Source organism: Cupressus sempervirens, chromosome 4 (genome assembly GCF_028749045.1).
Source record: "Cupressus sempervirens isolate cs-2001-9-10 chromosome 4, ASM2874904v1, whole genome shotgun sequence".
Lineage (NCBI taxonomy): Eukaryota > Viridiplantae > Streptophyta > Pinopsida > Cupressales > Cupressaceae > Cupressus > Cupressus sempervirens.
Window position 1 is genome coordinate 581,913,636 of NC_143121.1, and position 21,804 is coordinate 581,935,439.

Here is a 21,804-nt window from a genome sequence, read left to right on the forward strand (position 1 = left end):
CACCAAATATGCATCAACACATCTAATTTTATCAAATAACATCAATAAAACTCTACCTTTCACTAGACATGTAACAACATTCCCTAGTTTAATAGATCCACCATCATGTTCCTCAAGTTTATCAAACTTAATAATGTCTCCAATCATGTGATGTGAACATCCACTATCAATGATTCATGTGTCATTCTTACTAACATGTAAAATAAAATCTTTTCCATCCTCAACAACAATATACATCTCTTCTACTCATTTCTCATCTTCAGTGTCTTACTCAGTGTGCTCTTCTTCAGTAATATAGCATGATTTCTTCCCTTTGTCCTTGTATTCTTTTTTCTTTATGTATTTGTGATCCTTCTTATCATTTTTGTCACTCCTCTTGTTCATACATCTAGCAATACTATGAGCTACCTCATTACATTTAAAACATATGAGAGGTAATTTACCTTTACCTCTCGATAACCTCCATGCAAGAAATTTCTCAATCTCATCCATATCATCCTCTTATTCTGAATCACTTTCATCTTACTTCTCTTTTCTTTCTTTGAACTACCAATTGTTAGTGAATGCTTGAAAGCTAGGCACACTATTATCAAAGTTACTTAATTGAAATGTAGTCAAATGACTAGCTAAACCATCAAGTGTGAGATCGCTATCAAGCATAACTTTGAATTCCTAAATTGTAAATGCTCTTATAGAATAAATGGGTAAGAGTTTTCTAAGAACTTTACTTATAACTTCTTCATTGTTGATGGCACCTTATGTAGCTTTGGTATCACTCACCACTTCTTTTGTTTGGATCATAGATAGAGCTATATTCTCACCTTCTTTAATTCTTATGTCATCATATTTGTCTCTCATACTTTCTTCATTTTCTATCAATACATTCTCATCTCTGCCATGCATAAGTGTTAATGTGTGGCACATTTCTTTAGTAGCAACATAGTTTTTGACATCATAAAACTTGGTAGCATTTAGGGAAGATGCAATCTCATTCAATTGACTATCATGTTCTCTCTCCTTAATCATCTTTTCTATAGTTAAATGAGGGGAAGGATAAACATACTCATGTTGCAACCAATGTGTAGCATTGTCTCCCATTCCAGATAGATGTAGCCCCATCCTAGTTTTTCATGAGGATAAATTCTCCTTGTTCATATTGGGTACCTCTCTCTTATACATCTTCAAATCTTTTTTTCAAGTTCCTTCAAACTTCTTCCTTCAAATGCTCAACTCTAATACCAATTTTTAGATAACTAAGAGGGGGGTGAATCAGTTATATCTAATTATCCTATATGCCTTGATGAGCCTCTAAAAGGCCATTATTTTGAGAACTTTTAATCTTGTTTTTAACTGTTATCTTGCAAGAAATAGTTTACCAATCTATGGTTTAAGTAAAAGAACTTATATTTTATGAATATGATATCTATATGTTAAGACATGAAGATTGAAGTATAGATTGATCAGTTATGTTGTGTTTTATTAAATCTATAGTTTTTATGGTTTAATGAATGATATTACATGCTAATAAATATTTCCTTGTCTATGCTATGTTTGGGTAGGTTCCTTCCTACAGCCCCAAGATTTGCAAGAGTGATAATTTCAAAATTATACCTTTTCTAACATTGATGATGAAATGAATGCATGTATATGGAAGTTGTTGCATTTAATGCTCTGTAGATATTAAAGACAACATTTCAGCATTGAAGTCAAATCCAACCCGATGATTGATGAATCACCATATAAGCAAGTCATGGTGTGAATTCTATTATGGTGGTACACAAAGATGGCTTCCTCAACTTGATATATCTATGGGGGAGTTAACACATAGTTATAAGTGTTTCTATTGTAGACTTTATGATTTGCAATTGATCCTCGTTGATGGAGTGATTGTAGGGGTAGGAAGTTGTTGAGCTTTCCTTTAAATAATTTATGTTGTAACCTTGAAAGGAGATTTTTTAGATTTTTATCTTTTCCACATTTGACTAGAAGGAAATAGAGTAAATTGTTTTAGTAGAGTAGAATCTTGTTTTTCAAATGTAGTTTCTTATTATGAATGAGTAAAATATAGATATCAAGTTTCCACCTTCAAACTTGATTATTTTCTATTCACTCATCTAAGGGGGCCCCTTGGTGAGTGAATTGCTTTGTTAGAATAGATTTCCTTTCTTAGCTTATTTCCTTGCAAAGTAGAATTCTATTATTCCTATAGCCATTGATAATAGAATCATTGAAGTGTTCTTGTAGCATAGGTGTTTAAGTAGATTTACTGCTCGTGGCAATATTCTAAGCTTTAAGGAAAATGTCATTTCAGTTCTTAGCTTAGTTTCCTTATGCATTTCTTTCCTATTGTAGTTGTAATGACTTAAAGAGTAATTAGAGCATATACTTTGCAGCCACCCTCTCAAGCTTACACTTTTGGGTTGACAAATAAATGAAGTCAATATGTTATTCTTACAAAAATGCATGATTTTGTCTAGTCATGGAGTCAATGTAGAAGGATGTCCAATCCTTTATTACTAAGGTATTTAGTTGACCAGCCATTTTGGCACCATTGCCAGGGAAGGTGCCAATCTAACTCAACCTTGAAGTCATTACATTAGATTAGATTTTGTATTTTTGCATGCATAGAAGAAGAGACCCCTTAGGGAGAATTCTTCCTTGTAATATTCAAGAAGATATTTTTAATCTTGAACCTAAGGAACCACACAGCGTGAATGAATAAATACCATTTAAAAATCCATCTATTGCTACTTGAGAATGAATACCCTCATCCTCTAATGAATTCTTACATCTGAATGATCTCTTTGTTGAACCTAAATACCAAGATAATCCAATTTCTCTTGTCATATAGCAAGCACCATTAATAGTACCTCCTCTAGGAATGGCTCAGCCTCAACCAACATTTCCCTTTCCTATCCCTCCTCAGCAAGGCAACCAAAATTTGAAATATATACCTACTGCGGCACTTCCCAAGTTTTATGGCTTGATCATTGAAGTCCCTAAAATGTTTCTCTTTGTTTTACATACTATATAGAAGCTATCACTATACCATTGATGCCCACAAATTAAAGTTGTTTCCTTCTACCCTCAAACAAGTTGCTTTGAGATGGTTCATGGGGTTGGGTGCCAATGTTGTAGTAGATTGGCCTACAATGAGAAATTTGTTTCTCACAAAGTATAAGGAATACTACAGGGATCGAGATTTAAAGGGAGATGACATTTTCAAAATGTCCCAAAAAGATGATGAAACATTGGAAGACTATGTTCCCCAGTTTATGTCTAACATGTAGCTTAACACATAGCATCAATTAAATGAGGAGTCAAAGAAACATCTTTTTCTAAGACGTGTAAATAAAGGAAGCATTCAAGCTCTAGACCTTATGGTGGGAGGAGACATTACTCAAAAAACTTGGACTGAGATATACAGTATATGCCTAAACTATTCTAGAGCTACTATGAAGAAGGGTAGGGGACTTAGAGACCTACCACATAAGTCCAATGGTAGTTTAGGAGTATCCAAGATGGAGTTAGCTAATTTTCTATCAAACTTAAGGCAATACATCATTAACAATGTAGCCACTCAATTGGACACCATGCAAGCCTAAAGGAAGAAAGATGAAGTTGATGCCATGTTGACTAAATATTGTCCACATTGTAGAGAAAAGAAAAAGTATTGTAGATGTAAGTCTGTTACAAGTATGGAGACACAATCAATGCCAATCGAATTCAAAGCCATTTATGAAAACAAAGAGGTACTCTATGTCACTCAAAGAAGGTCATGGACTCGAAGACAAGTTATGCCACAAGATCATCTTCAAAGTTATCATAATAATAATCAATGGAAAAAAATTCAAAATACTGGTTTTAGTGGAAATCATTGTTGGAAACAACCCCAATAGGTTGGTAGCAACCTTAGTAGGGTTGGTAGTAGCCTCAATAGGGTTGGAAAAAATCCCAGTAGGATTGGTAGCAACCTCATCAAGGTTGGCAATAGCCTTAGACTTGGAGTCCCCAATCTAGTCAACCAGCCATATTGCCACCAACTTAGTAGAAAATTCTAATGCCTCCCCTTATAGCCACTAATACTCCTTCCAAGAAAACCCAGCTACTTGTTCAACCCAACCCAAATCCAAACAATACTAAATAGTAGACTCAATAGCAAAGATATGCCATCTCATTGAATGATATTCACTTAAGATCAGGCACCACTCTTCCTGCACCCCAAGAACCTATAATAACTAAAGTTGAGGATCCTCCCATTAAGAATACAAATGAATCAAAATAGCATACCTCCCTTATGGCCAAAGAACCTCCATTTCCCCATAGGTTGATAGAACAAGGCTAGTCTAAGGAGAACCATGCATTCATTGATTTGCTTAATCAGTTAAAACAAATGATAATAAAGATACCATTGTTGGATGCCAATAAAGAAGTCCCTACCTATACTAAATCTATTAAGGAAGCATGTAGTAAGTACCTAGGAAGGAAGAGGAAAGATCCAAAAACCATTCATGTCCTAGGACAATTGTCTGACTTAATGTTGGGGAAATTAGTTGTACCCAAATACTCTAACCGTAGGAGTCCTTTAGTTATAGTTATTATTCATGGAATCCAAGTTCAAAATACTTTGATTGATGTAGGAGCATCTATTAAATTCATGAAAAAGGAGGTATTGTCTCAGTCGCATATTGTTGGCCTTAGAGAAACACCCGCCATCCTTCAACTTTTTTATAGTTCCACTATTAAATTAGATGGGATGGTAGAAGATGTTATAGTCACCCTAGATTCCTAGGAGTATCCAGTTGATTTTGTTGTTATCTCCCGAAAAACTAATATGAAAGGATGTCCTTTAATCCTAGGAAGGCCATGGTTTGCCACTACAGATGCTTATATAGCTTGCTGATTTGGGAAGATGAAAATATCGAATGGATTTCATACTAAGAACTTGAATTTATACTCCCTTGCTCAACCATTGTTACTAGATGACCAAGTAGTTTGGCCAGACTTGGGTGATGATGATCCAGAAGCCAATTCCATCAATCAGTTGATGATGATAGGAAGAGAATCATTCATAGCTGATCGAGAAGAAGATGAAATAATTTCATCCATTATCCTAAATGAATATGGAACACAATCTCCAATGTGTCCTCAAGCTAAATACATTCTAGAAACCATTGTACCACCTTTAAATTCATTCAATCATTTAGAAGCCTCACATTTCCCCCATTAATTATTACCTCATGAGATGGATTCTTCCCCCATTGCTCAATTATTCATGGTAGATAAGGTTATTAAGATTGAAATTGGTCTAGGTAAGGAACTAAATTTAAACAATGTCTTATCACACTCCTAACAAAGGTTGTGTTGCAGTTACTATAGGAAAATTAAAATCCATTTACTTGCAATTACATGGACATGAAAGGATTAAATCCTATACTATACAGTCATAAGATTTATATTAGTCCTAACTTCAAACCTATTAGATAACCTCAGAGGAGATTTAATCCTATCTTAAAAGATATTGTTAAAAATGAATTGCAAAAGCTCTTAAGTGTTGGTTTCATATACCCCATCTCTAATAGTTAGTGGATCTCACCCTTGGTCATAGTACCCAAGAAGGGAGGAAAATGGCGAGTTTGGGTAGATTATAGGGATCTTAATTCAGCCACTAAGAAGTACCATTTCTATTATCATTTATATACCAAGTCCTTGACAACCTAGCTAGTAATAAGTATCTTTCTTTTCTGGATGGTTTTAGTGGTTACAATCAAGTTCAAATAGCCCCAGAAGATCAAGAGAAAATAAATTTTACCTAACCATGGGGAATGTTTTCCTATTTAGTATTACCTTTTGGCTTCTGCAATGCCCTAGCGACATTTCAAAAAGTTTTCATTAGTATTTTTTAAATATTCCTACTAATTGTATGGAAATCTATATGGATGACTTCACTATTTATGGTATTACTTTTGAAGAAGAAAAAGAAAATTTAGAAATGGTACTTAAAAGATGTCAGTACTATAACATATCTTTGAACTATGAGAAATTTTGTATAATGATGGAGGAAGGGGTAGTCCTAGGGCATTTTGTTTCATCAAAGGGCATCCAAGTAGATCCAACAAATATTGAAATTATCAGTACCTTGCCAACACCAAAGAAGTGGAAGGATGTACGAAGTTTTTTGGTACATGCTGGATATTATAGAAGATTTATTAATAACTCCAGCCAACTTGTGATACCTCTCTACAACTTACTCAAAAAGGACTCTGACTTTGTTTGGGATTCTGACCACAACACCTACTTTTAGAGGACCTAATGAGGGCTTACCTTTTCACATTCATGTAGATGCCTTGGACTATGCTATTGATGTTGTGCTGGGATAGAAAGTAAACTCTATTGAACATGCTATTTTTTTCATCAATAAGAATTTGCAAGGTGTAGAATTTAATTACATAGACACTAAAAAGGAATTACTTGCGATCATTTATGCTCTTAATAAATTTAGGCATTACATCACTAGATATGAGATATTTGTTCACACTCATCATTCTGCTATAAAATATTTCGTGAACTTGCAATTTCAAGAAGATTGGCTCGATGGTAATTGCTCATGCAATAATTTGACATCACCATAGTTGATAAACCTAGTGGGGCAAATGTGGTAGCTAACTTTCTCTGTCAGTTGCATCTCCCTGATGATCCTATAGCCATTGATGATAGTTTTCTAGATGAGAACCTTTTTTTGTTAGCCACACCAAACCCTTCGTATGAAAAAATTGCTAATTACCTCACCATGGGAAAAAGGCCAATATATTTCTCTGTCCAAGTTAGAAAACTATTAGCAGAGAAGATTTTTAATTATTCATGGATTACTAGGCTTATATTCCATGCTGGTCCTGATCAAGTCATGTGTAGGTATCTAAGAGAAGATGAAACATATGATGTTTTGAAGGCCTGTCATGATGAACCCTATGGAGGTCACTTTGTAGCCAAAAGAATACCCTTCAAAATCTTAACAACTAGGTATTAATAGCCAAGTCTTCACAAGGATGCAGCCAAATATACAAAGAAATGTGACAAGTGTCAATGAATGGGAAGACCCACTAAGTGAGATGAAATGCCCTTGCAACCTCAAATAGTTGTCACACCCATTGATAAATGGGGGATTGACTTTGTAGGACCCATTGAGCCTACTTCACAAGGAAAATCTTATATTTTGGTGTGCATTTATTATGTTACCAAATGGGCAAAAGCTAAACCAATGAAACACCCAAGGGATATCAACATGGAAATTTGTTATGTGAATCCATTTTTACATGGTGTGGTGTTCCTAGGCAATTGACATCCGATCAGGGACTCAATTTATGTCAAATTTGATAACTGCTCTTATGAAGGAGTATACCATTAGGCATGGAAAATCATCATCTTATCATCCTTAGGCTAATGGTCAAGTTGAAGTTACTAATAGGGAAATGGAATATATTCTCACTAAGACTATAGCACTTCATAGGAAGGATTGGGAAACATGTCTTCTTGAAGCTCTTTGGGCTTATAGAAGCACCTAGAAGTCCACAACTGGTTTTACTCCATTTGAACTTGTTTGTGGTAAGTCACTTGTAATACCTATTAAATTTGAATACAAAATATTGAAGACTACCTTAGAGCTTAGAATAGAACTCAATATAGCCCAACAAGACAAAATCTTGAGTTTAAACAATCTTGATGAATGGAGGAAATCTGCATTAAACAATATTGATCTCATTCAACACCAAAGGAAATAGTGGCATGATAAGTTTATCAAAAAAAAAATGTTTGTTGTAGGCAATTGGGCACTCCTTTATGACTCAAGATACCAGCATCATCCAAGAAAGTTCCAAACATTTTGGTTAGGACCATATGAGATTGTTGTCACATTTCCAAACTATGCAATTTAGTTATCTACCATTGATCTTGTTCACTTTAACATACTTTTCAATGGGCATTGCCTAAAGCTTTACCATAAACCCACCAGTTGTGAAGAGTTCCTGTAGCAATTCCAGCACAATGAGGATATCATCATTCTTGTAGCCACTAAATCTAGGTCTTCTACCCTGAATCCTACTAGTTCTTAACTTTGATCAAGACATTCATAATAATTATTTCTTTTTGAAGTACTTTATTTTCATCCATTCCACTTCCCCTTTTCTCTCTTCTATCTTACTATTCCATCCCATCACTTTGTCAATTTTGATGATCATTTCAAAACATCTTTCCTGCAATAGTTACCAAGTACTTTTTGTATAACTTTGCATGTATTTTATTTTATTCACACTTTGCGATGATTTGGTATTGTTTATGTTCATTCACTCTTGCTTACCTAGCCTAGTGGGACCCATGCCTTCACTTAGTTGGGGGGAGGGGAATATTTAAATGGATGTTTGCTTCTTTTTTTTTAAATGCATTTTTAAATCACATGTACCTTTGAAGTGCATTGACATGACTAGAAATAAGTACATGTTTAATATCACATGCTAGTGACTTGTCCCCTTGTGATTGTGTCATTATGTGATTAAGGACATTAAAAGTGGTTTTTTAACTTTTAATGATTTCTTGCAATGTGTTTGGGTGACGAACCTACACACATGAAAATCATGAAATTCGATGCAAAGGGATATTATGAGATATGATGCATTTAACTTCTCAAGTACACATCATTTTTTAGAAAACCAAAGCCAACAGTGTAAGCATTGATTTTTTGAGTTTTGAACATCAGAACTTTTCTAGAATTCAGTTGTAATCAACCATGGGCAGGGGTATACAAAAGAATGACCCTATTGATCATTGAGTTCTTTTGGGAGATGTAGCCAGCTATGAAATGATTAGAAGAAGGGGATGACTAGATTATTGCCTTCATTTGAGTGGATTTAATGAAGAAGTAGCCCTTCAATTTATGACCACCTTAAGAGATGCAGTTGTAGTGGTTAAAGATCTAAGAATTGAGTTCTCTGAGGAACTAATTATAGAAGTCATTGGGTTTCCCCAGAAGGGAAAAAACTAGGAGAAAGAGTTTGATTTAAAAAAAGTTAGGGCACAATTTAGCATATACTGGGAACCACCATTAGACATTGACAAGAAACAAAGAATTTTGAGGCTATCCTTGCCAATGGATTTTATTCAACCTACTACATTTATCATTAAATATTTTATGTGTGGGGGATAATACAAATATCTGCATGCTCTACATTTCAAGTGGTTGGCTCACTTACAGTGTGAGCATAGATAGGTAAAACTTCCCAACTTCTAGTTCAATATTATTTAAAAGCAAGCTTCTCTAGTTCAATCAATAAGTGATTAGTCAATCTCTCATCATGGTTTGATAAAGTTAATTTTAGGAAGAGAATTAAATAAACAAGCAATTGGTTCATGGGAGGAATTCTTGCAGATGAAAGAGGTGGAACCTAGGTTGGTCGACCCTAGCTGCCGGGATGTAAGATGAAGGGAAAGAACATCCACAAGATCCTATAAAGTTGTCCCTAGAGCTGAGAATACTCTTGAAGCATCTCTTTCTAGTCTTAAGCCAAATAATAAATGGATTTATAATGTTGAACCCTCCATTGTTAGAAAGAAGAAAAGAAAAGAGGTAGAAACTACTAGTGCTCCTAAAGCCCCATCATCTGTTAAAAATAGGTCCTTTGTTATAAAGGATAAAGGAAAAATTTTGGAACCTAAAGTAGAAAAGCTAGGGAAATTAGATGAGGAGAGTAACCCTAATGAACCCTTGCACTCTCAAGAGGAGGAAGACCTACAAAAACTTCCTGAAGTGCCCATGGTAGAAACACCTGTGAGCAAGCAGAAATAAAAGAGTTCCCCACACCTCTCAACATCACCCACGAGGCAAAGTGCAAGACTCTCTAAGAGTATGATTCTAGATGCCTATGTTCCTATAATCACTACTAAATTGTCTAAACATGAAAAAGAGCCCTCTTTGGGGAAAAACTGCCATAAACTGAAGCTAGTAAAAATGAGGGTAAAACTCAAGATTTTCCACCTAAATTAGAGTGTAGTATTAATGAAACCCTACTTTGAAGACATTAATGAAAAATCTAAAAAATTTCCTTTAGAGAATTATCTAGAATTTAGACCTAAAATTGTTCAAGAAGTATTGGAAAAATTGGATCAAGAAGGGTTGGATACATTAGCTATAGCAACCATAAAATCCAATAAGGAGGAAAAAGAGGAAATAGTTGTTGTCACAAGAAAAATTGGGTGCTCCGCATCATGGAATGTCAACAAAACTCATCAATTGGAGCCTAAATGTATAGACCTCTTTCATCATGAGCCATTGCCACCACTAGATTTATCCACACCTTTGTCTGTAGGAGTTAATTTGTTTCAACAACTATTATGGGAAAGAGCTCAATGGAATTTGGAGAAAAATAAATTAAAGCATGTTATTGATGAACAGAGTTGCCAGTTGAAATAAAGTGTAGATCAAAATGAAGTTTTGAAGAGTAGAATTGAGCAGATTACAGGATTAATTCGTGAGTTAATGGAATGTAGGTTGCCATCACTAGTATATACCCTATTTCTTAAAGAGCAATTTGAAAATTATAAGTTAACTAGAATTTTAGAAGGTCTAAACCCCTCTATCTCTACTCCGCATGAATTTTATGATGCATTTTGATCTATTCCTATGGCCTTGAAAATTTTACTGTGTGAATTGTATCTTCACAATCAGTACTATGTGTAGGGGATGTCCAATTAAGGGTAGTAATTTCATGGATGCAAAACGAAATAAGCAAAGAACATCAAATTGCACCCTATAGGGAAAGTGAGATGACAGCACCTTTGTTCATGAGGCCAAAAGTCCAATATCCTAGATGAACATATTTGGATTGGGTTCCTATTTTGGGTAATCTTGCAAGACTTTGTAAGGTAAGTGTAGTTAGAGAGCGGGCTTTTATAGATTGGGAACATTATTTATCTCAAAATGTTGAAACAACAATCATTGCCTCAAAGCAATGATGGGTTAGAATGCCACATTATTTAAAAATAAAAGAACCCCACTCTCCACAAAATCTAACTCTTGTTACAATATGAATTCCTTGGTATATTGAGTTGGGGAGAAATTAGTGCAAACATTGGTTGCCCCTGAGGTATCAACCTCCAACCCTCTTGCAACCACTACTAGCAGTAAATGAAAATGCAGAAGATCATGACATGACTACTGAAGTTCAGTGCTAGAAGAGACTCAAGTCAAATTATGGTTACTTCAACTACATGAGAAATGAACCAGGTGAAAGGACACCTAGTGACTGGAGAGTGCAGGCCAGGATTTTGAACTTCATGATTGCTAGAAACTAGCAATATTTCCTTAAGACACTTTAGTACTAATTCGACCTTCATAAACTTTTAAATCAATAACTCAATAGCCACATCCAACATCTCAAGTCAAACTTATAACAACTTTACTTCAAATTTTTATCTCAATGCTCCTTACCATACCAAGTATCAAAGAAATCACTTATCACATATTAGGTTACAACATGCATTAATTATCATGAAAATAACCTTGCAACACAAAAGCATTCACACATTTGACATAGATATTTAACGTGGAAACCTCGTAAAGGGAAAAAACACCTAGGAACTAACAACCTAGATAATTTCATTCTTCTAAAGTGAGATCTACTAGGAGCCAACCTTGTTAAAGGTTACATGCACATTTTTAGTGTGACCTTGTTAGAGGGTTTTCAAAAAAGATCATCTAGACTTTATCACTCCTTGATATTTCTAAAGAGTGACCTACTCTAAAGGACTTACAAAAACATCACTATTGGATGGTACCATATAGGATTTCAAAGACTTTTTAGGTCTACTTAGTTAAAATATTTTATCTTCTATAATAGTGAGAAAGTAACATTCAAGTGATCTGTTAAGTTTTAGCACTACCTTTCTTGTTCTAGTCCCTATTACATTGTGTCTCTTCCTTCTGATCTCTTACTGGTTGATTCACACAATTTTTCTTTTACTTAGCACTTCCTCTTGCTTGATCTTCAAACTTATTTTCTACTTGGTTCACCTTCTTTTTCTACTTCAATTCACATTAGCATATTCAACACATAATCAACAATAATCAGTAACCCAAAAAAATATTGATCGCCTTAAATAGATAATTTACCTTTCGATAATCTTCTAGATTTTTCTTCTTAATTCCAATTGTAGATCTCAAGTTCATTATAGTTAGTCACTCAAAAAATAGACTTCCTTCTTGAAGTGTGTGCTCCATTTCATATTATTAAATCTTCACCATTAGATCTCCTTTGAATTATCTTAACTATTTATCTCATAACAAACTTTTTCCTTATCTTTTTGACTTCTTGAACATTCTTGATTTTCATCAAATTCCAACTTCAGATTAATCTTTTCTTAACTTGTTCTTCTTTTTCAAGCTTTGTGAACACTAGAACTCTACTCAAGAAATGCATCACTCAATTAACACTGAAATGACTCTGTTAACACTAAACTTTAACTCTTCTTTTCTAGGTTCTCATTGACAATTTTAGTAGCTCAGTTAATACTATGTTCCTTCATTAAACACATAGTTTAGTCACTATAACTTGAACATACATGATCTTCAATACTTTCTCACAAACATTACATGATAGTACAAAAATCAAATCAACATTACACTTTCACAATCTAACTCATTCAAGTACCCATTTAATATTATATGTATCATCATACTTTCTTCAAATCCTCTTCATCAATCAAATGATATGACACTCTATTGAATTACCATAATGTCTTACTAGTTGAGGCTTGATATCAATGACAATATAACAATTGATATGACTCTTTCATATACATTAACAACATTATTATTTGGGTCTAACAAAATCATTCACCATTTGAAAGTTATTAAATATTGAAGTTTTCAAAACCTATCAAAAAATCATCTAAGTTAGGTTTGAAGCACTAAACAACCCCACGGGGCCTTGCAAAAATGTTGAATAGGAAAAACTTATTTTTAGAGCATATTTTTCTTAGAGATCTTTCCAACACTGTAAATGGTTCATCAATTAGAAACTCATATCAAAAGTTATGCTTCTAGAAAGTTGGACCATTTTTTGGGTGACTTCCCTATTTTTTAACCTTGTTCAAATTTGAATTTCAAACCTTCTATATTGGTTCTCAACCGCCAAATTCAAAAACTTGTCTCTAAACTAAAAACAAGGTTATTTAATTTTGGACCGATCTTCAAAGTTAGAAAGCATTTTTGGGAAGAGAAGGTGGAGTTGTAAAAAGTGGGGTTTTCTAGAGTTTGAAAGTGTCATAGCCTATGGGCTGTGTTGTTTGATATTTTTGTTTTGTAATGTCTATGTAATCATAACTTATATCAAATTTTTAAAAATAATCTTTCTTTTTGTATTCTTTTGTACCTCATTTGTGTACCCTTATCATCTACTGTGACCTATTTATTGGTCCTATTGTAACATGTTATAATTTTTTCTTAAGTGTGTCCTTAATTTAGTAGTATGGGTAATGCATTAAATGTAATCGTAATGTCTTTTTAATTTTGAGCCCTCACACATTTCTTGTGCGCTCAAAACATGTATGATTAGATAGCTATATAAATAAGGGGAGTATTTTTGTATCCTAAGTGTGGAATGTAATGGAAAGTAAGTAGATTGATGACATAGAGCTAGATAATAAGATGTAGTGAGAATATGTAATGACAATTTCTAGTAATAGAGGTTTGTGTGGAAGATAAGTGTGAGGTCAAGAATAAGCTTACGTACAAAATTGCACTGGATCAGATATTGGTATGCAAATTGAAGATCAACATTCAGATCTATTATTGGATGTGATAACTAAGCTTTATTGTTAAAATATTTCAAACATATTCAGATGCAATATTATCATTTCATATTCTTTTCATATTTATTGTGGTGTATCTATTGTATAAGGGTAGTTATCGCAACCACCAATAAACCAACTAGCAATGAGCTAAATAACAGAGAGAAAATTGGGAGTGATTTACTTGTAAAAATTACCTCAATAGATGTCACCTTAAACAATGTTCATTTTATAAGAATTAGTTTTGACATAGTATCCCCTTGTATAGGTTACCAAAAAAAATCTTAGTATTCCTTGTGTTGGTATTTATGTTCTTTCATGTTTACATTGGATGTAAATGTTTGATTTTGTTACCTATTTATCAAAATTTAATATACTTAACTAATTTTATTGTTTATGATTTTATTGAAAAAGTTCAAAAGCATGACATGCCCCACACACACACACACACACACACCCTCTCAATTATTCAACTTGTTCAACAACTAGAATAAGGTGGAAGTTAGGATTTGGTCTAGACCAAAAGTACATGGAAGATAATATAAAAAAAACTATTAAATTGAAAGAGGGTGAAAAGTAAAATTAATTTGGTATATTAGATGTAGGAAAAGGATATAGATGGGTTGATGAATTAAAAACATTATCATATTCATTGAAGGTATTCATTTTTTGATAGAATCTATTTTTATTGCAATAAAGTAGGAACAAAGTAAATGAATCTAGATTTATAAAATAGAGTGGTGCTCTAATTGGAAGATTTTATGATTGCAATAAGTTAGGGCTTAAGGTAGTTCAATTGAAAATTGAGTGAATTTTAAGAACCTTAGAATAGTGAATGTAAATTAAAATGTCAATAATTTCAATCGATATTGTTAAGGTTGCAATGGATATGGACACATAAGGTTGAATGTATTATAAATATCAATGTCAAGAATAATGAAATTACAAAAATGAAAAAAGAATGGTTTGGTTTTATATAAATGTAACATGAATGGACATGTTGCAAGGTTATATAAAAGTATGGATAAATAGAAAAATTATTTGATAACTGCTGAAGATTCAAATCATAAAAACAAGATATAGTTAAGGAAAAAATCAAAGTGTTTTTTATGGTGGCTTGGAATTCAATTTGGATATTGTTTCCTTCTATGTTAAATGACTTAGATTGAAAGGTTAGAGGGAGGATTCTCATATGATTTCATTTTTACCCTTGAGGATAGATGACGAGCTTCTTAGTATGGCAATAAGGAGTGAAGGCCTTTTGGAGGTAAGATTTGTGTTTTGTAGTCTAGCAAGGTAATTATATAGTTTTGTAAAGACTATATTAGTTGTTTGGTTATGTCATAGATGGATCGTACTAAGTTCTATTCAAATGTGGGTTGGAGAAATTTTATGCATCTAGGTAATGTGAATAAAAATTTTGTTGACTGTATAAGATTCTTTGATAAGTTGAAGCATAGGATGAATCTGTAGAGTTTGTTTGAGGATGATGTTGTCTTCTATGTTGACATATGCTACATAAGTGAGGTTCTTTCTTAAATTTTTTGGGTAATTATATTTTCCGAGAAAATTACTATGAAAGAATGTACAAGAATTATTAAGACTCTACAGGATACTAGTAATCCAAGGATCAAGGTTAAATGGAAGAGCTATCTATTTTTTCTAGTGAAGGAAAAAATAAAGATATGGGGAAAAAGTATGAGAAATATATTGAAATATATGCTTTGTCCTTTGGTAATCAAGGTAAGAGTTTTAGATGGATATATCCAATGTGATTATTGTCTCTAGTTTTGTTTCAAATGATAGTTAAGTGGAAGAGCATAGAAGTTTTGGAAAACAAAAATAATTGTAGAAGTTAATGGTCAAACTGCAATCAGCATTGAGGAGAAGGTTGCTTGTCTCAACTCTTTAGATAAAGTCTATATGTAAATTGAAATACTTATATAATGTTAAGCTAGTCACAAGGATTAATATTTTCTAAAGATTTTTCCTCGTCATTTGATCAAGATAATTTTAAGTTTCTCTAGGATAATCTTAGGATTGTTGCCTCTCCTTCTAGCTTAGTGAATTACGGTGATGACCTCATCTTTAGGGGGTGTTTGACATATTCTTTTCCTAGAATGATGTGTGTGGCTATTAGTAAATTTGTCTAATGGTAGGTATATATTTGGTCTATTTCCCTAATGAAAAATGGTAGAAAGACAAGGAAAGTGTTTATGTGATTAAGGATTATTTTAGTTATTTTAGTAAGGAGAAAGTGATAGTGTTTGACATCTCGGTAAAATATATTTGGTAATTGTTTCATGAAATAAATGAAAAAGGGCAGATTGTAGTTTAGAATTACCTTGAAGACTCTTAATCATGCTCAAGGGGATCAATTTTTGTTTTTGTATCAAGTTATTTGTTGTTTGGTCAATGATGCAATAAGGCCTCATCAAGCCATTTGTGTTTGTAACTAGATAATTTTCTCCCAAGAAGGATCTACTGGGTACATTGATCCTAATTAGTATTGAGTGGTGGGAAAAATCAATACAAAATCTCCAACCGGTTTATTGAACTAATATTATGGGTAAACTAGATAATAGCCACTTAACTGAAACTACAATTGTAAATGTAGTAAAGTACAAACATATAATATCACACAAATGCATACATCAAGTGACACAAAAAATTTATAAATAGATAACCTTGATGAGAGGATTAAAACCATGATGGGAGTAATACATCTACTAGCCTTTTACTGTAGATTAAATGTTGCCCAGTTAAGGCTATAGTTGTTCTTTTTTAGAATACATATATTTATGAATGATAGCAACATGTTAGGATTACATAAGCTTGTCAAAGCTACCATGTTAATGGATTTAAACTCTCCTTCAATGAGGTACCTCGTTACAAGATTTATAATATTCTTGCTAGTGAAGCAAGAAAAATCAAGAGCTTAAAATTGATTACAATTGTAAGAAGGAAATCAAAAGATTGATCTAAGTGTGGCACACCTTGCCTAATAGATCTCTAGTGTATACCTTGAATTATTTTTTTATGTTCTTACGTAGTGTTGGATTCCTCTTTGATATCTATTGTATAACCTCTTTACTTCTCTATTCTTCCATAGTTGTAGTACACTAGTCTAGAGTAGCTCATTTGTTCTATTTTTGTTCTTCTTCACAACATTTTTCTATGGTCGTCACTCGACGTACTTCAATAATAAATTTCCCAAACTATATATGTTTCCAAATATTTGAATACCAAAACCCTAAAAAAATCTTGCCCAAAGTTGATGCATTCAAAATTTAAATCACATGTCTAAGTGATTCGTGGAGAACTCATGGAACCTACTTAGTAGGGTCTAGATTGGTAGCTTTTCCATTGGTACTATAGGCCTAGGTATAGCTTCTATCCTTTCTTTTTGTCACTCCACCTAAACTTCAATCACATCATGGTGTAGTGTGTATCCTACAATCATGTCACATTGATGATAACTCACCATTTTGACTGTGACTTAACTTATTTCAAGTGTTCATGTGTCACCTTGTTCTTAGCTTCTCATTTGATCCAACTGGTCATATATCTACTAGTGGTCATGAGAAAGCATTCACTTTCCATCCTCTTTTCACTAGTTTTCAATCAATAACAACACATTGGTGTACTAAGTGTTAGCATCACTAGTCACCTTTCTTTATGTTATTGAGACTTGGAAGTCCAACAATTTCCCCCTTTGGCATTGATGGAAAAACTCTTGATCACTCTTGATTTTTTCTTTAGTCTTATTTTTTTTATTTACTCAATGGTACTGGTAGATGCTTTATCAGTGTGTGGACTTAGTTGAAAGTATAATTTTGTGTATTGTATTTTCCTTTCATTCTCCTTTTTTGATTACTTATCCTCCTCTTATCCTTAGACTCCTCATTTACTAATTCTTTCCCTTTGTTTATCCTCCCCTTTTTCTTTTTCTTATACTCCCCATTCTTGTATGATCCCCCATCATTTATTTTATTCTTATTGTTTTTTTTATCAATGACAAAGTGTTCATGTGTGGGGGTCATAAATAGAACCTAGCAATGGGATTGGGTACTATCCAGTTGTGTTTTCCATGAGTTTTGGAGTTTTCTAAGAGCAAGTGTCTCGGTCATTAAATTTCTCAAAGGGTTCTCAAGTTCCTTGAATTTTGTCATAGTGGCTTGGCCTAGTTGTATTTCTACCTCTTTGACATTCTCTAGCATAATCCCTACCAGTGAGGATAGAAATCATTGTAACTCTAGGATATTTAGAATGTGTTTCTCTTGTTCATCTATGATCCTATTGATCAAATATAGCTTTTATGTATCTGAATGGTGTATTTTGTTGTCAAACTTGATATAATATCAAAAGAGTTTTGTATTTTCTCTATCTCATTATGATATTTCTTCATAGTGCTCTCTAAATTAGGCATGTAGCTTTGTGGACTCAACACTTTCTACAAGGCTGGTGAAACATTCTTTAATACTTTCACCATAGTGTCCTTGGCTTCTGTGAGCTTAGCTCTACATTTCTCAATTGGATTTTATATCTTTTATTTTTGTTTCCCTTCTACAATTTCACTTGAAAATTTTTCAATTTCAATGGTGGCAATGATTTTTTCCAATTGACTTATTAACTCTATATTGGCATCATAGTGGACATTGGTCGCCAATCCCATGATTACATCTCTGGACTTCACCAGTGTCTGGGCTCATTTATGCCTTTTTCATGATTGCCTAAGTAGGTTTTACTTATGAACCAACTTATAATATATGGAGATTTCCTTATCATTCATCTCATCAAGTTTACCTTTAATTTCTCTAATCTTCTATTTGATTGTGTCCATTTTAGCTACATCTCCAACATCGCATTCAAAAAGTGCTCCTTCATCTTCTAAATTAGAAGATGAGGATGAGGGTGTTGTTCTTCAACATTTCCTCATTTTCTAATTTCCATATTATGTGTCCCCTATAACCATAATGATTTTTCTCTTGGTATATCATGATTGTATTATTCTCTAGGACTCTTAAGGTGTACCTTTGGTCAACTTATACTTTTCTAGTGCGACCTTATTGACAAGTGGGTCATCACTATCCTTCTATTGTCTTGTCTCTTGTGCATTTGTCTTGATCCTTTAATGATTTTTATCTTTATCAGGGATTTTCTCTTCTATAAAAATATTATCTTCTTGAGATGGCATCTCCATTGGTGGATATTCATTTCCTTCCCCAATTCTCTCTATATCAAGAGTCACTTCTAATGGTGGCACTTGAATGCTTATGCCTCGCATCTCATCCACAACAAGTATGGTATTGTCAGCCAGTGAATCTATTTGGGTAGTCTCCTTGTCTTGTGTAGCTAATTTTTGGATCTCATTATTCCTTACTCCTTTTATAGGATTTTTGTCCCTTTGGTGCTTATGCTACCTATGTAGATGTAGCCTCTTTTTACTTATCATCTTGTTTTTTTAGATTCTTCTCCTTAATTTTTTATATTTTCTCAGCATTGGTTACCTTTTGTTTTTATGGTTCATTATTAGGTGAGATCATAAGAGGGACCAATGTAGATTATTTAGGTGCCTCTTCCTTCCATTCATTTGGGTTTTGTAAAATTTAAGTGTAGTGTCCTCAAGTGATTTTTCTTCTATTATAGTCTTCATCTTCTCTTTAGAATCCTTTCATGGATTGATTAGCTTTGGGGATTTTTCTCTCTAAGAGATATCCGCACTATGAGAGGTAGTATGTGTCTCTCACTTTGGTGATGTTATGGGGTTATAGTAAACTAATATTTCTTGTAACTCTTCCACGTATCCTTCTTCTTTTTTAATTCTATAGGATCCAACTAGTTTGATCTTCTTTTGCCTTTCTTATTGTAGAATTATCTTACCTTTTGGATTAGTCAGATCATATATTTTAGCTCTAGCTTTCTTGGCTTTATTTTTCTTATCAAACTCCTCTAATTGTTCTACAAAAGTGTTCCAACATTTTATTGCCTATTCAAATGTGTCATTTTCTCTTCTTGTAAATGCTAGTGCAATTTTTTCCTATGTGGTGAATTCTTCAATGTAAGATTCCATATATGTTTTCCTCTCTTATGGGGTATATTTAGGCATAAACTTTGTTAATTCATCCTCAAATATTCTTTTGAATCTAGGAATTCTAGTTTATCATCTTTTTTGAATAATTGGTGCTCATTCTTTTGGCAACTTATCTCTTATGTTACCTGAGGTTCTACTATAGTTTCTCAAGCTAAATATAAAAACATAATAACCTTATTCTTATCTTACTTTCTTAAAGTGAATACCTATTCCTTGTTTATGTACAATGTCATTAATAATGACATCAATCAATAGTGGAGGATGTAGGTTCTTACCTTTCCTCACCATTTTGGTTTCCTTCACTAGTGGTTCTTCTATTACTGGTTTCATCCTTTTGGATACCAGAGAAGGTGATTTATCTTTTGCATTTTCCTAATCATTCATCTTCCTCTTATATGTTTCTATCTTGGTTTTTTGAGTAGTACTAGTTGATTCCTTTCTTGTGTCCTTTGAAATTCTCTCTGGTTCAGGTGAGGACTTTCTACTTGAATCAATGTTCTATTGAACATTTACCTGTGGTTATGGAATTGGTGATGCTTCACTAGTAAGTCACAACTCTTCATTTATGTTAATTTCTTCAATCCTTCTTTCTTGATTCATCTTTGTGTTTTTCTTCCTTGTAGACTTTCTTGCATTTTTCTTTAATGTCTTATTTTCCTTCTTTTATCTAATGAGAGTCCTCCTCTTCATCATGCTTGTGTTGAACTCTAGAAAATTAGGGTCTACTGACATTTTTAGTAGTATGTCAATGTGAGGCCTCACGTCTTCCTCTATCTTTTCATATTGAAATGTTATTAACCAATGTGTTTTTGGTTCAATAGCTTGCACCATATAGTACTTTATGCGTTCTAAAAAACATAGTTATGGTCTTCAACAAGGGTAAAGGGAATCATCCCCCTTTTGTGCATGTCCTTTTAAAATATATTGAAATATGACCTTAATAAATCATCTCTTTTATCTCCTAGTTGAATTTATATTTTGAAAGCTGTCTCTATGCTAGGAATATTATTCAACTAGTTAAAGGACACATATCCTAGGAACTCCCTTTGGAAATTGAAGAGCATGTATACTAGTATGGATTAGTATTTCAATGGATTTATCTTGTCATTCTCCTTAAATGTGCACAGTTTGATCACTAATTTCTCATGAGGCCATCCACTTAGGTCAAGTGTGGCATGGTTTTGAATAATTTGATGTACACCATATGTCGCTCCACTTGGTATACTATTCTCATTATTGAAGTAATAGATTTTATAGGCAATTACTACTACAGTAAATATCATTTCTAGATTTGGAATGTCTTCTATTGAACATGCTCATCCATCTTTGTGGGCTCTAGTCAAATTAACAAACTTGTCTACTAGGATTTTTCCTGAGGTTAGCTTCCCTTTGGTGCCACTAAATCTTATCCTTTGGATGAAATTATTGGTGATCTTATATGTCTTTTTTAACCACATATGTTGGTTTTTTACTCTACTTAACATAAAAATTTCCCAACCATCTTGGAAAAAGTCAGGAATATCTAATGTGGTGTTTTCCACATGAATTTTTTCTAGATTTGAAACCCCATTGTCATAGAATGACTCAAATAAACTATGAATTTTCTCACCATAGAGTTCCATATAATTTTCCTTGAGATACGTGCTCACATTTTTAGTGAGTTGGACATCTATTGGTGATGATGATAGTGCTCCAATCATGTCCTTCATATCTCCCTTTAGTGGAATAATCTCATATTCTAGGTGTTTAGTTTCCTTGGAGTTAACCAACTCTATCTTATGAATTCCTTGTATCATTGTAGATTTTGTCTAATGGATGATGTGATACATTTTATAGCTATCACTCATTCTATCTCTCTGAATCTACCCTTCTAC